The following is a 15,732-nucleotide window of genomic DNA, read 5'->3' on the forward strand; positions in this document are numbered from 1 at the left end:
AAATTGACAGCTGCACACACATGCAAAAGCTAACCTAAAATTAATGTTATCCATGCTCAGAAAGCTAACCTAAAATTAATGTTATCCATGCTCAGATACACAATACAGCCTGTGATTCTACACATACTAAGTGTTGTCTGTTCTTATCTTATCTTTCTTCCCATCCCAAAATGTGAAAAACAATTTGTATATTTTCAGAAAACATTAACTTTTAGCCTTAAGAAAATGTGCACTGGCTATCATTAAATAAAACTAAATTACACACTTTTCTAGTAAATGCATTAGCGTATTTAGTTACCAGAAAATATACTATTGTTTATTTACTTCCAATAATTCCAGAATTATTTTACTTAGAATAACTTTTTCCAATTCTTCTCCCTCCTTTTTCCCCTTTTAGTATCTTTCCAAACATTAATAACATGATGTGGGGCATATGCCTGTCAGTCCCCAACAAGCCCATCAAAGTGAACAAAAATCTGATCTTTCTCAGCTAAGTTTTCTTGTAAAGCCATATTTCACAAATGTAATTGATGGTTTATAGTCTTACATTTATTCACTGATTGCAGTGTTGCTGGTCTTCTTGCTATTCATTTCCATCTCCCAACCCCAGACTCTGGTTCAAATCCAAGGTACTCCCATTTCTTCTAGTTGACTGTGCTTTTTTTCTGCCGCTCAAGCATTTTTTCTTTGGAACATTGGAAAAAGTTTCACTAGCAAAGTCTCTGTACAAGACTTACCATCAGAAGAATGAGAAGCAGACTCTCCTTCTGTTTGATGTCTCAGCCCTTGTCGGAAAAACTTTTGTATTTTCCCCATTAGCCTGTTCTGCATTCAAAAATAACTTAGATCCTCCCGGAAAAAATATCCTGAACACAGCAGGATACATCAGCTTGAATCTTATAATTGCTGCTCAGTGTATCCTGATTCCTGAGATACATTTGTTTCTCTTCTGCCTGGTGTACAGTGAGTAATCATTTTCCACAATTACTCTACTGTCTCCGGTTTATAATATTTTGTTCTTCTGTCACAGTTTTGTCAAGATCAACTCTTTCTATTGATATGATTGCATCTTTACGAATACAAGTCTTGGCTGCTATCGCATTGCCAGGTTCAGAGAATACACAAGATGTGCCCTTTCATTAACAAATCCTACTGTGGAATACTAGTCCAATTGTTTATTTGTGCTTTCATAACTTAATATGGTCTGTTATTTCCAGTTTCTCTGTTAAAGCAGGCAATCCAAGATATTCCTTGCATGCCCTCTCCTCTAACTCTACCATTTTTTGAAATAGCTCTTCATGAGGGGGTCTACTTTATGCACTCAAAACAATAAAAACCCGAATCCATGTAGCACGACACATAAAAAGCGACCTGCAAATACGTTGAACGTACTAAAGTCTGAAATTTAAAACTTTGAACCATCATAGTCAGCCAACCCACCACCCGCAACACACTACCTACCCAAACACAATAAAAAAAACACATATATGCAATAACCAAACCCTACTTCTAACCCTAAATTAAAGCACCAAAACCCTACTGCTAACCCTACACTAAACCCCACATACACAACTATCTATGCACTATCCTTAACCCCTCCCTAACCCTACGGTCTGTAACTACCGCACACTTCCCCTACGGAGCTATACCCAAACAAACTAAATATTCTACACACATACACTTAACAAAACCCTACACTAAACCTTACATACATTACCTACACAAAACCTTACATATACTACCTACCTATGCACTTACCTTAACCCCTCCCTAACCCTAAGGTCTGTAACTATCGCACACTTACCTTACAGAGCTATACTACAGACAGGCCAACTATGCAAATTCGATATTTCCACTTTTGCGGTTTCGCTCATTCGACGTATTCGCGGTTCGCTCTTTACATGTCGCACTATTTGGATTCAGGTTTTTCAGCTTTCCAGTGCTTAAAGTAGACTCCTTCATGAGCAGTCAGTCTCTATTTTCTTTTCAACCTCTGACTTTTGAAGTTTTATCAGTTCATCTGAACAGCTGTTTAAAGCTTCTTCCATTTTTAGCCTTTTTGTTATTTGAGCTGATATACTTCTTTAATGTTTCATATACTTTGATCACATTTGACTTTTTTCACTAAAATACTGTAAGCTGTTTCTTGTACCAAAGCTAGAGCTTGAACTTTTTTTTTCTTTTTACTAAACTGCTGCAGGACTCTTCCTTTTTTTTGTTTTGCTAAACATCTGCGGGATTCTTTCCAGACAGTGTTTTCTCTAACTTTTCTGGTTGATTTTCTTTTAGGTTCTCTGAATTCCTTCTTTGCTGGCATATTGTGTTCTTACTTGCCAGTAACTGAATTTTACTCAAGTTGACAATATAACTGCCTGTTAAGTTAAGCTGCTGAACAGTATATATATATATATATATATATATATATATATATATATATATATGAAAGTCCTACATATGTTTCTTCTCTTAATGCTAAGATGAGTGCTAGGCCCCCTCTATCTGAGTCTCCTCCCCTAGGATGAGTATGGTATATGTGGTAATTGTCTATATTAAGTGATGAATATGGTTGCTTGCCCATATATAGTAACAAAAACTTAATGTTAAACATGATAGAACTTATCTGTATGAAAAAATGTCCATGATTCCAAAGTATTTTCACATTTGAGTTGTAAATGGAAAGACATCTGACCCAATACCTACACTTACTATTGTAGTGAAGAATGAACAAATGCCTTTTTATTTAAAACTGTATGAATGTTGGTATTGTTAGTAAAATATTCTGTTTTGTTTCTTCCTTTTGTCTTGAAACTTTCAAACCTAACAGGATTGGTAGACTTCCACTGTAGGCAAAGGCGCATGTGGAAAAGTCTCCTAGCCCTGCGGTTAACAAAAATAATGTTTTAGAAAATGGAGTGCCTTATACATAAGTGCAGTATCCTAGGTACCTCAGAGATTGGCAGAAAACCTGGATAACCAGACACAAGCCCGGAAAGTGCATTAAAAAGTGATTGGAGTCTGCAATTAGTTTTGATGGGCAGGTGGAGGCTTCCATTTATACCCAGACATCAGTTTCCAGTACAAGAGGACTGCAATGATCAGATATAGAGAAGTTCAACTTCAAATTTGGTAACTAAGTGTTGGAGATTGAAACATGAATTCATGATGGAATACGTTGCGAAGTCTGATCAAAATGGTCAAGAATATGAAAACTACCATCTCTGCTTATCCAAACCAGATCACAGAGCACAAGAAGATACTAGGGGAAATATGACAGAGAATGACAGATGCAGAAGTACTACCAGAATTAAATGAAGTGAAGCTGACAGATCATGAAGAATGAAGTAGAAGGAAAAAACCTATGGTTTAGTGGCATTCTAGAATGTGAGAACAGCTTTACTTTTATCCAGCAGCAGATGGTAGAATAATGAAGATTTTACACTTAGGAAATTAAAACCTCAGAATATCTGTGTTAATTGTCTAGGGCCATTTCTGTTCCAGTTTAAGACTTATAATATCAAGGAAAGGTTACATAATGAGGTATGGGTTTCAGGGAAGCAACAAAAGATCAAGCAATCCACAATATTTGTTGATCATGAGTTCTATGCCACTGCTAGACTAATATGGACGACTTTTCACATGGCAATCTCTTCATGTAGAACCAAATGGAAATTCAAGCTGCACTATCTTCCCACTTTAGAATTTCATCTCCCAGGAGGCGGTGTTTAATTTGTTTCTCCAGAAGATGTGGAAGATAAGTTACTGCAACCACCACTGTGGAAGAGTACTTGAACCATTCCCTGTTTTTAGGAAGAGAATCACTGGGATGCAATGGAGGCACTCAAGGCAGTCAGTCAACTGGTAGAAGAGATGGTTGGAAATCAATGGGTGAGAGGATATGGACTTTATGTTACTGTGGGACTGTTAACTAAAAGGTACTAATAATTTCTCTCATACACTACAAAGAACACCTGCAAGGTTGTGCAGCTGCTTGCAATGAGAATAAAAATGTGTAGTTTGGGAAGGAGTACTGTTTAAGTCACTGAACATGCAGCTATTACAATATGGGATGGACAAAATCAGGAGGGAGGAGGTGGGGATAAGCTATACATATGTGGCTCGTGTAATTTTGGGAGAATTTTTTCTGTAAACTCTCATTAGTATTTAGTTCACATTATGTCTGTTTCTCTGTCAGACAAAGGTGACTGTAATGTGCTTTTTATTTAGTTTCACAAGGAGTTATGTTTTGCAAGAGTTTTTGAGTGTGCACTGTTTTTGGTTAAGGTTAATAATAAATGCTGTTGTTCAAAATGCTGTGAAGCTACTTCAGATGAATCAGCTTTGTCAGATTAATGCGAAAGTCAATAGTGCTGGAGTCAATTAATAATGGTTATTATGATATCGGAGCTGCTTGTTTCTGTAACTAGGGGCCTGCAACATGTGTGAAAGCATTTATATCAGAGATGACTATTTAGAAATGATCACAGAATGTTTATGAGGTAACTGACAACAGATATGGAGTCAGGGATTTTCCTATCTAAGTAAGTAAAACCCCATTTTTTTGTTATTATCACCTAGCAATGGTGGGGCACTCTTATACTTAGTGTGTGTTCTCCTAATATTCTCAGGGTTCATAAGGATAATTTGCATATATCTCATGTGCCTCTGATTTAAGAGGTTTGGGAGGTCACTCGGTGGAAGTTCTAGCTTTGCTGGAGTTTTCATTTTGTTTTTACTGATTGGCTTGTCAGTGACCTTCTCACTCATTGTTCTAATATTCTCAGCGTAGGAAAAGAGAGGTTATATCCTTGATACAGAGAGAGACACCAGTATGTATTCTATAGACCCAAGGAGACTCAGGTGGGAGAGGCTTTATAACATATTTATTGCTGTAATTAATATTTATCTTCCTTAGGGAACTAGGTCAGCAACTTTGGCAGGATGTATCAGAGAATGGGCTAGTTTTCAAGAAGCAATAGTCACCTGAGCATATCAGGTGATTCAAATCAGACCCCATGGGAGGGGGAGTTGCATCACTGGGTAAACTAGTTAATAAATATTTGTTGGCGTTTGGGTTGGTAGATGCACAGAAAAGTATGTATAAAGATGTACTAATGTATACATGTTACGCGTATCAATATTGTATTTTTTCTAGGATAGACAGAGGTTGGCTGCCATTTGGTACAATCCCTTGAAACATTTAATATCATCTTATCAGATCCATTGTTACTCATAGCTATTATGGGTCAGATTTTGGCAGATGAATCTGACGCACTGCAAGGGGGATGATTTTAACAGGGTACTGAGTGATGTCTTTGCTAGGTGGAAAAGGAAAGTAAGGAAGGAGATGACAGATCTGCCAACAAAGTGGGAACAATTCAAAAAAACACATCAACTGTCATTAAACAATTTGGGGATATAGAGCAGAGGAATATTAATGTGAGGTCATTATAAGACCAGTTGTTATTATATCAGGCTCAGCAACTAAGGATTATCTCGAGAATGAGGAGAAAGTTGTGAAATCAGAGGGAGAAATACATTTTTGTTGGATTACAGAAAAGAACAGGCATGTAAAGTGCTTTCAGTAAATGAATGTGAGACCAACCTAGCCAAAAAGACCTCCCCTTTTCTATCCCAACCAGCCAAAGCAGCCATTTGCAAAGGAGTTCTTTCCTCTCAACTTGAGTATGCATTTTCAATTTTAGCTTCAGCCTGCAAGAAAAACAATGGCACACTCAAGACTCTCTCTAACAGCATCTGCCAATTCATTACAACATCATATCACTGCATCACTCTAGAAAAAGCCAAAAGACTACCCATAAAACAAAAATCTAATCTACATTTAGGATCCCAAATCTAAAACTATTCCAACTCCACATATTTACTCCACATGCAGCTAAACTTCATGAGAAAACCTTCACATACAACCTGAGACCAAATTGCACAGCATTGCACATGTGTTCTCTCATCCACTCTTTGGCAAGCTCTCTCCATCAACATAAAGTAACTTATTCTAAATTCAGAATGCAACTCAAAAAAGTATTTCTTCATTCAAGCCGAATGCTCCTGCTTCAAGACAGGACATATTTATTTGTTTAATTTTATTTAACATTTGTTTACTGAGAAAGTATGACTTGGAACAAAGTCAATTTTCAGTGGAGCCCCGAGGAGAAATGCTCCAAATGCATGTCTTTGTAACGTGGGAGGAAACTGGAGCACCCAGAGGAAACCCACACGAATACAAGGAAGACATGCAGACTCCGCTCAGAAGGCATCCCAGCCGACAATCAAAATGCAAAACCTCTTGCTGTGAGGTGACAATGCTACTGCTGCACCATGTGCCGTCAGCCTAGGTTGTCCCCTAACCTATCACCTTTCCAAGTCTGATCTCCTCTCTCAAGATTTACTGAAGAATGGCACACTTTAAAAACTATTGTATAAATTGTATATTACACTCATCTTGACTGTACATTACACTGTGTTTGTTCACTAGAATGTATATGTATATTTTCTTTGTTTATAATTAGTCTGAACTATTCTGCTTACATTTCTGTATTTTTTGTTAGTAAAATATTCTGCATTTCACCTGGCCTGAGTTTGAAACTGGTTACTACTGACTACTGCATTACCCCAATCAATCAATCAATCAATCAATCAATCAATCAATCAATCAATCAATAAATAAACAGACAATTGGCATTGAAACTGTGTAAGCTGGTTGTGGAGAGACAAATAACATAGTTCAGACATACATTTTTAAGAAGGTTATTTATTAAGCTGGGAGAGACTGAGGATGGTTTCAGGGTGTATAACTCTAGGCTGTATTCCAGGGATGGAAGAAAAAACTTTAAGGTAAGGGAAGATGTCTGATTATCTAGGGGAGCAACAACAGAGTCAGATAGATCGGGGGGGTATCATAGCCAGGTGAATGTTACGTTATCAAATCTTTAAAAGTTTGAACATGATATGGTCGAACCCATATGATCGAACTTTTAAAAAGTTCAAATGTTTTAATGGAGATGTCTTTACAGTTCGGAATGGGAAGATTTCCCTTTCCTGCACTGTAGTATGATCTCGGAGTTGGTATATTTAAAGAGCGGGAAGTGTGGGGGTGCAGGGGGGTTTGCCCCCTTGCTTAAAATGGTCAAGTAGGTTTTTTCTGTTGTTTATTTTTTTTTAGTTTTTCGAACTTTTAAAAGTTCGATCATATGGGTTCGACCATATGACGTTCAAACTTTTAAAGATTTGATAACGTAATATACACCCTTGGTAGTTGTAAGCTTAATGGCCCCAATTACTGAGTAGGATGCAGAACAGAGCAGTGAAGGGGAAGACACCAGGATTTGAAGGGATCCCTGTGAAAGTACAAAGGTGGTGCATTTGTGAAACAAATTTACAAGCCTCGCCAATAAAATTCAAGGTGGTGAGTGTCATCCAAATTCTTGGATAGAAGCAGTCCTTATTAAGTTGGAGACAAACCCTGCTTTGGTAGGGTCATATAAACCTATATCAGTTTTAAACTATGATTACACATTATTTATATGCATACCTTTAGGCTGGCTTAAGTCATATCTTAACTTATTTCCCAGGATCAGACTGGTTTCATTTCATTTATATCACATTTGGCAACTGAATCAAAATGTCATTGATGGTGGAATATGCCAACTTGAACAGCGAGAGGTTGTTGATGCTCAGTCTGGAAGTCACAAAGGCATTTGTCTGGATGAGTTGGAAGTTTATATTTCAAGTACTGGAGTGCCTGGCCTTTGCCCATAATTCTTAAGTTTACTCATTACATTATATTTATAGTGTACAGCTAAAATAAGGGAAAGGTCAGGACTATTACACCTACTCAACTTATAAAGAGGCATAAGACAAGGGTATCCTTTATCTCCATTATTATTATTTGCCATTTATATGGAGCCTTTAGTACAGAGATTACACCTTTCCTAAGTCTGGAGGTACCAACTACAACGGATGTGATCCAAGATTTCCCTGCACACAAACAGCCTTTTAGTTTATCTTTCTGTAGAGATCTGAGTCCCCTTTCTAGGGAACTGGAGAATTTTGGATGGGTCTCTGGGTATAAAGTGGATGTTGATAACACTAAGTTGGTATAGCAATAAGCCACGCCTGGGTGTGGGTAATGCTGGATTTACCGATGGTTGGCGTTGCCCGAGGGACCAAACAAAGCCAACCGTGGGTAAATACAGCATTACCCACACCCAGAAGTGGGTTATTGCTATTATACCATGACATTATTTAAGAAAATAAACTATTACTTTTCTTAAATAATGGCATAGTATAATGCCTGTTTACTGCCCTTCCGCAGATGTCTGGCATCCGCGGCAGTTCTGATGTACTGCGCTGCGCAGTACATCAGAGTTGTATAAAGCAACAGAGAAAGCAAGATCTCTGTTGCTTTTTTTATTAGCTATGTTAAATGGGTTTAACATAGCGAGACAGTTTTAAAATAAGCAACGGAGATGTCCGTTGCTTATTTTAACTGTCTCGCTATGTTAAACCCATTTAACATAGCGAACAGTAAAAAGCAATGGAGATCTTGCTTTCTCCGTTGCTTTTTAAAACCTGTCTCGCTATGTTAAATGGGTTTAGCATGAGACAGCTTTAAAATAAGCAACGGAGATCTCCGTTGCTTATTTTAAAGCTGTCTCGCTATGTTAAACCCATTTAACATAGCGAGACAGTGTTTTAAAAGTAAAGTTATACTAATGGAAAAAAGTCCGGGCGACCGGACCTTTTTCCATTAGTATAACTCGATTTACAATGTGCACGCTGGCCAATCAGCGTGCATGTTTTGGGGGGGTCATGGTATAATAAGGATTAATTAACCCTTCTGCAACAAAACTTCAAAGAGTTTCCCCTTTTTCAGGATTTCCAAGTAGGATTATGTATTCAGGGGCTTACATTTTTTGATACCATGCAGGCATGTTACAGGCAAATTGTGAGTAGATACTAGGCAAAGTAAATAAATACTGTCAACAGCGGAAATTATTATTATTATTATTAGATATCTCCTGATATATGCATGCCATATCTTGGTATATACTGCCCCTTTTATCTGCACATTCCAAGGAATCTCTCTTTGACCCCCGAGACATTGTAGGCTAACCTAAGGTCTAAGCTGTATACCTTTATTTGAAAGGATGACAAACTGCAACTCAAGATTGATCACCTGTTCCTACTAGCCCATATTGGAGGGCTGGGCCTTCCTGATTTAGAGTGATATGCTCTAGTGGCTAGGTTAAAAGATTCTGCATGATCTTATTACAACTGGAAATAAGGCTATCTGGATGCGCATTATACTTTGGAAATTGGCACAGGTGGGTATATTCACATAAAAGCTTAGAAAAGCAGTTGTACATTGAAGTACTAGAAAATTATTTACAGTATAATCCAAGCCACAAAAAGTACTTCTCAGGAAAATGGTTTGGAGAGGTGGTAGAAAGATTGGTTACCCATTGATAATTTTCTGTTCCCGGGAGTATGGTCCTAGAAAATTAAGGTGCAGTTGTGGCATTGCCATGGTATGGGATACTAGGACCAGTTAATGCAAGGGGGATAGGCTGATGATGAGGAAAGATTTCAAGATGAGATTTCAGTCTTCCTGGGATGGAAAAGTTCTATATATACAAGGCTAAAGCAGATTGCTGGATGAATTAGGCTATGCACAGTGGACCCGCAGAACTGACCTGGGCTTGTTAGGTGGGCCATTGTGAATAGAGAGGCAGGAAATAAGAATAAGGGTACCAGTAAAGACCTATGTAAAATGTATCTAATTCCAAAGGAAAAGGTATTGCAAAAATACAGACTTAAATGGCAACACGAACTACAGACACCACTGGAGAGGATAACGTGGGCCTCTGTACTGGGTGCCTCTAAGTTTAACAGCTATTCTAACTAAAACCAGTTATTTGACTGGCTGTGGGTTTTTAACTTTCTTCTGTACACCATCTAGACGGAGGAGGATACTGCCAGGTGCCTCTAGTGCATGTTGGCACTATGGTGCAGGGGAACTAGTAGACTGGCTGCCTGTGTTTTGGATGTGCCCAGAGCTGCAAACATTTAGTGTCTGTATCCCATGAGGTTAGTAGGAATGAATTCACATTTACAGAAGCAGACTATTTGTTGCAATTTGTTTTATTAGGTAAGCTGGCTGTAGAAATGGGGAACCTAATAGCTTTGATCTTTCTGGCAGCAAAAACAAGCAAAAGAAAAGCATCACTAGAAACTGGAAAAATATGATGGAGCCGGCACAAATTGTGTAAGATATTGAGGATTTGGACCAGACAATTAAGAACACAGACTTCAAGGATGAATTCAGGCTAAGCAGATTATGGAAGGACTTCAAAATGAATCATCCTATATTATCTAAGCAATATTGGTAATGAATCAGTATGTAGTCATGTTACCTGCGTTTTGTACAGTGAATAGGAAAATGATATAATGGAATCATCAGTGAATGTTGGCAGAACAGCATCTGTTACTGTTTTGTGTTGATGGCTGGAATCATGTTGTAAATAAAGGTGAATTGTTTAAGAAACCATCAGGATTGCTGGTAATAAGCAATGTATTTCATACAGAAATTATTATAACTGCTCAGCATCACAGGTATGATACCTGATCCTGCAAGTGTTGCCACTTCAAAATATAACCTGAAATTCAGACAAATAATAGTAAGTTCTGGACCTGCTATTAACACCTTAAAAGCAGTTTTTGCAGTGAAGGCTGTACCCTCACAAACTCCATGACCTAGGGAGCTGCCAACACATATTCATGCCAGCTACAATGTTAGCATACATCAGAGCTAGGAGGAAAACTCTTGAGGTGCCATGGACAATTGCACATTTAGTTCTGTTATTCCTACAATTGCATATGATCCTGAGAATTTCAACAAGTTCCCAATATGATATAAATAGCATACAGAATGATAACTTATATTAAAAGAATAATCGTTTGGAGACAGCTTCTTCTCTTCCTGTATTTTCTGTTAGCTGTTGTTTAGATAAAGGTAAATGAATATAGTATTGTCTGACAAGACTGTGCAGGGCAACCCTTCAGTAAACTTGTTAACTTTGTTATTTAGACTGTTAAGTCTTGAATATCGGTATGCATATGAGTGTGTGTGTATGTGTGTGTGTGTGTGTGTGTGTGTGTGTGTGTGTGTGTGTGTGTGTGTGTGTGTGTGTGCGTGCGCGTGCGTGTGTGCGTGTGTGTGTGTGTGTGTGTGTGTGTGTGTGTGTGTGTGTGTGTGTGTGTGTGTGTGTGTGTGTGTGTGTGTGTGTGTGTGTGTGTGTGTGTGTGTGTGTGTGTCTGTCTGTTTATGCATGTTTACATGTGTGTCTGTCCCCTGGATGGTTGATTTAATAAATAAGTTTTAAAAATAATGTTTTGTTCAGTAACTGCATTAGATTAATTTTGCAATTCACATTTGCAAGAGTGGCTTGTGGTACTGGCTGTGAAGCTATAGACCCCCTCCCCCACTAACAAAAAGAAAGAAAACAAACCACATTATTTTTTTCATTGCTTTTATTTTACTTATAAAACTCTAATTTTACTGCAAACAGAAATTACCTTACTATGCTGGCTGGGCTGATTTCAGAACAAAAAACAGGGCCAGTCATTTCATGCACAAACAGCCATCATACCAAAGGCCTACTTAAAATATCTGCTTTGTCTCTGCCAGGATTAAAGCAATAATACTAATGCTAACAATTACATCATTTTTTGCACAGAAACAATGGTCACATCTTGCATTCCAGCTAACCTCACTCATTAATCTTGCCAGAATTCATAGATTCAGAGGTAATTACTAGGGTAGCTGCCCTTGCAGGCCATTTTAAATATAAGCAATTTTCCTTCAAATGTGGGAATCAAACCCTATACCTTATATGTCTCAGGTAAATACCTTACCAGCATACCAACCCCATAAACTCCTAACAGAAAGGATCAGTGGCATAAAAGCCCTAAACTATTAGAAAAAAATAGAAGCACAGTCTTTTTTTTCTGTGTCTTATAGGTTCCTCAGAGGAGACCTATGTCTTGCTTTCTGAGGAATCAGGGAGCCATTTGTTCAGGATGTCTTGTACAGCCAACAAATACCAGAAGAAGGGATCCAAATTTGCTTCAGCAGATTGATAAAACAAGGTAGAGAGACAATATTGTTACTCAGCATCTCCTTTACCTCTAGAATAGACTTCCCCTGCAGATAAAGCAGCGGGATACACTATTTTCTTTCAAACAAGACCTGGATAATTGGATGGGTATTCAGAAATTCACCTTGAGCTTGACTGACACAGCCCTCCTTGAGAGGGAAGGTAAACTCTAGGGTGGGAACTGGCAAGGGGTAATGGCTGCAAGACCAGGTAGAATTGAACTTCATGTGATTATTATGATTACAGATAATCATTATGAAACTCATAATAAATTACAGGACAGTTTTTCACAAAATGTGAGAACTGGTTACAGAACCCCAAATCACACACCAAACAATAGTAAAATTAAAATTATTTTATTTCACAGAAACTCCTATCCAACCTCACATGCATCTGCTATTACCATCACAAAAAGGAATTAAGTTGGAATGACCAGTACAAGTAACATACGTGGGGATCATTCTTGACAATTCACTTTCTTTCAAGTATTAGATCACACTGTGTGTCAAAAGTGACACCATACTTTCGGAGGAATTACAACAACAAAACAGCATGGCCAATCATTTCTTCCACAAACAGCCACCATGGCCATGGCATATCTAAAATAATTGGTCTGTCCTTGTAAGGATTAAAAAAAAAATTTACATTTATGTAATTTTGAAGCACACAGTCACAGAACGCACTCCAGGTTGCTTCACCAAAATACACATTAATCCTGCAAATCCAGAATTATAAATGTAAACAGCAGGACTGATCATTTTGTCCAAAAAAAAACCCTATCTACTCATCTACTACATACCTACAGTATATGGTTTGACCTGCCAGGAATACAGGAATAACAAAATAGTGTAATAGAGTTAAAAATAAATAAATAAATAAATAAAAATAACTGGTAATTATTACCAGCAGTAACTCCAGTACCTCATGCGAACATTTATTTAGTTAAACATACCTTAAGGTACCCACCTGAAAAAACATCTGATGTACACTGTCTTACTTTCACTTAAAGTTTCCTTTATTCCATTCTCTGTTACTTTTCCACTGAATTCAACAAGCTAGCCAAGACCAGTACAATGTAAAAGTGAACTTTTTCTTCCTGCAGGCTTCTTCTCTTACTTACATTAGCAGCTGCATCATGCATGCATATAAGTTGCAATCATGCGGTAGGCCGCTATTCCTAACAATCCTGTCCCCAGTAATCCTCACAGTTAAAACTGCATTGAATGCAGGACATTGTTTTTGATGGATGGCCAAATTCCAGGCTGATGTTAAAAACAGCCCTTTTTTCTAATAAATCACCTCAATACTCGAGCACGTGGTCACAGATCAAGTCCTGCAGACAGGAGAATGTAGCTGTTGCAGCTTTTTCTAAAAAAAAATAATAATATTTAATTAATTTAAAGACAGAAACAAGAAAACTTAAAATGAATGCTCAGATGAAAGTGGGGTTGTTGTAGCCTAGCAGACAGCATCACAAGCTGCCACTGACATACATTACTACACACACAGAACACATATTTTGCGCTTACATTCCCCTTACTCTAAACACACACACACACACACCTAACAGGAATCCAATTAGCTGTTTTGGTGAAATGGGCAGTCAGCAACAGAGGTATTTGCTAAAATGAATGTTCACTAAATACAACCTGCAGTTTACTTTGTTAAGCACCTGTATAGTCATTAAAGTGAACTGCACTATGAATCCCTTGTAGATGGTTGACGTTTATGTTAGTGAAATGTATTTTGAGTGAGTAACATGCATATATTTATTTATTCATTCATTCATTCATTAATTTGCATTTGTTTACCAGAAAAGTCTGAATTGGTAAAATACTGATTTTCACAGGAGGCCTGGGGAGAAAAGCTCCAAAAAATAACTGATAAAAGTTGGTACTTTTACAGAAATAAAGCACACAGCATTCAAATAAAAAGATAAATTTAGCTCTAAGTATCCAAATTATTTAGAAAATTATATTTACTGGAACAATTTTTTAAAACAGTATTAAAAAAAGAGGAATTTCAAGGAGCAATCGCAGTGCACTGATTTCAAATGAAGTGGTTGCAATGAGTAAGAGAGAGAAGAGGAGACATGCAGAAAGTATACACACAGAAGGAGTAGAAGTTGAGAATAACACAAGCCGGGTAAATAGGTAGAAGGAAGGGAAGCAATAATGGGATATGAAACAGTTTTATCAGTAGCTGTGAGGAATTCCATGGCAAAGAGATGTAGATGGATTGTAGAACGTTTCAGGGCTATTAGAAGAGCATATGTCATTATGTGATTTAGAAAGAAGTGAGTAGCTACACTGCAGGGGAGGAGCCCTGGCTGAACTAGGAGTCAAAGAGGTGGGACTTTAGCTGTGCCATGAAATTGTTAATAGACAGAGTTGCCTGAGTGCTAAAGGTATATCGTTCTAAACCCCAGATGCAAAGTTAAAGAGTATCTTCAGTAGTAGTGCTGGATTTTAGTATGGAGGTCTTTGCCTTTGTCTTTGTAATAGATGTGTTGACCAGAAGAGAAGCATTGTATTAGGGTGCTGATGACAGGGCAGTTACTAGATTGATACAGGATTTTGTAAGCTGATCTTCGCTGTCTGAATTTCTGGTAATTTTGTGGTTCTAGTCAATTTAGTTTAGGGAGGACAGAGTAATGATGTGACATGTTGGATTTGCAGCCGGGAAATGTTGTCACAGTGTTCTAAATTGGTCAGTCATGTGGTCTCAAGAGCAGTAATGATGGAGGCTGTGTGGACTATAGTTGGTAATAATTAGAGACAATTTTTATGTTGCTATGCTATGTGAGGAATGGTTTGATTTTAAGAAGAGCTCAAGTTTTTATAGATTTTATTGACAGTATATGTGATGATCAAATTCACGGGTGTCATCTATGATGACTCCAATGAGGTTGATGGTCTATTATAGTATTGTCAGATTATGTGACAGTAAATGATTCTCTCTGGATTGAGATTGTCTTTGATGTGAAAAGCATCATCTTAGGGTTTAATAGAAGTTCACTGTTTTTCAGGTGTGTTTTACATGTAAAAGCCTCCTGTGTGGTAAGTTGCAGTTATATACTGCAAACAGCATAGATGAACATGAATTCATCAGTGTACTATTTAAAGGTAGCTTGTTAAGTGGCAATAGATAAGGGGACAGTAGAATGTTCAGAGTTATATGATTCAGCAGTTCTGAGGGCACACATTTTTCTGAAATTTTAATATAGGACAGAGAGCTGCAATATATCTAGAGTCTGATAAGTCTCTTCAGTTTTCTCACTCATGTAGTGGTAATATATATGGATTCTTCCATGTTAGAGATACATGGGATTCCTGGATGGATTTGTTGATGAAGATGGAGGCAAGGTACACCTGTGCAGCTATAAGAATTTTAATATGTTCTGTAGTGAGATTATCAGGAGAAAGGTTTTCAGGTTTTAATTTGTGTAAGTATTTTTTGAAAATGGAGGTTGTGAACCATCCCCCCCAAAAAAATAAAATCTGTGGACAGGTAAGCCAAGTTCCCTTAGTATACTACTAAACCACATAAAAAAAGTTAA

The sequence above is a fragment of the Protopterus annectens genome, chromosome 6.part1 (assembly GCF_019279795.1).
Source record: "Protopterus annectens isolate FY-2018-M chromosome 6.part1, PAN1.0, whole genome shotgun sequence".
NCBI classification, from domain to species: domain Eukaryota; kingdom Metazoa; phylum Chordata; order Ceratodontiformes; family Protopteridae; genus Protopterus; species Protopterus annectens.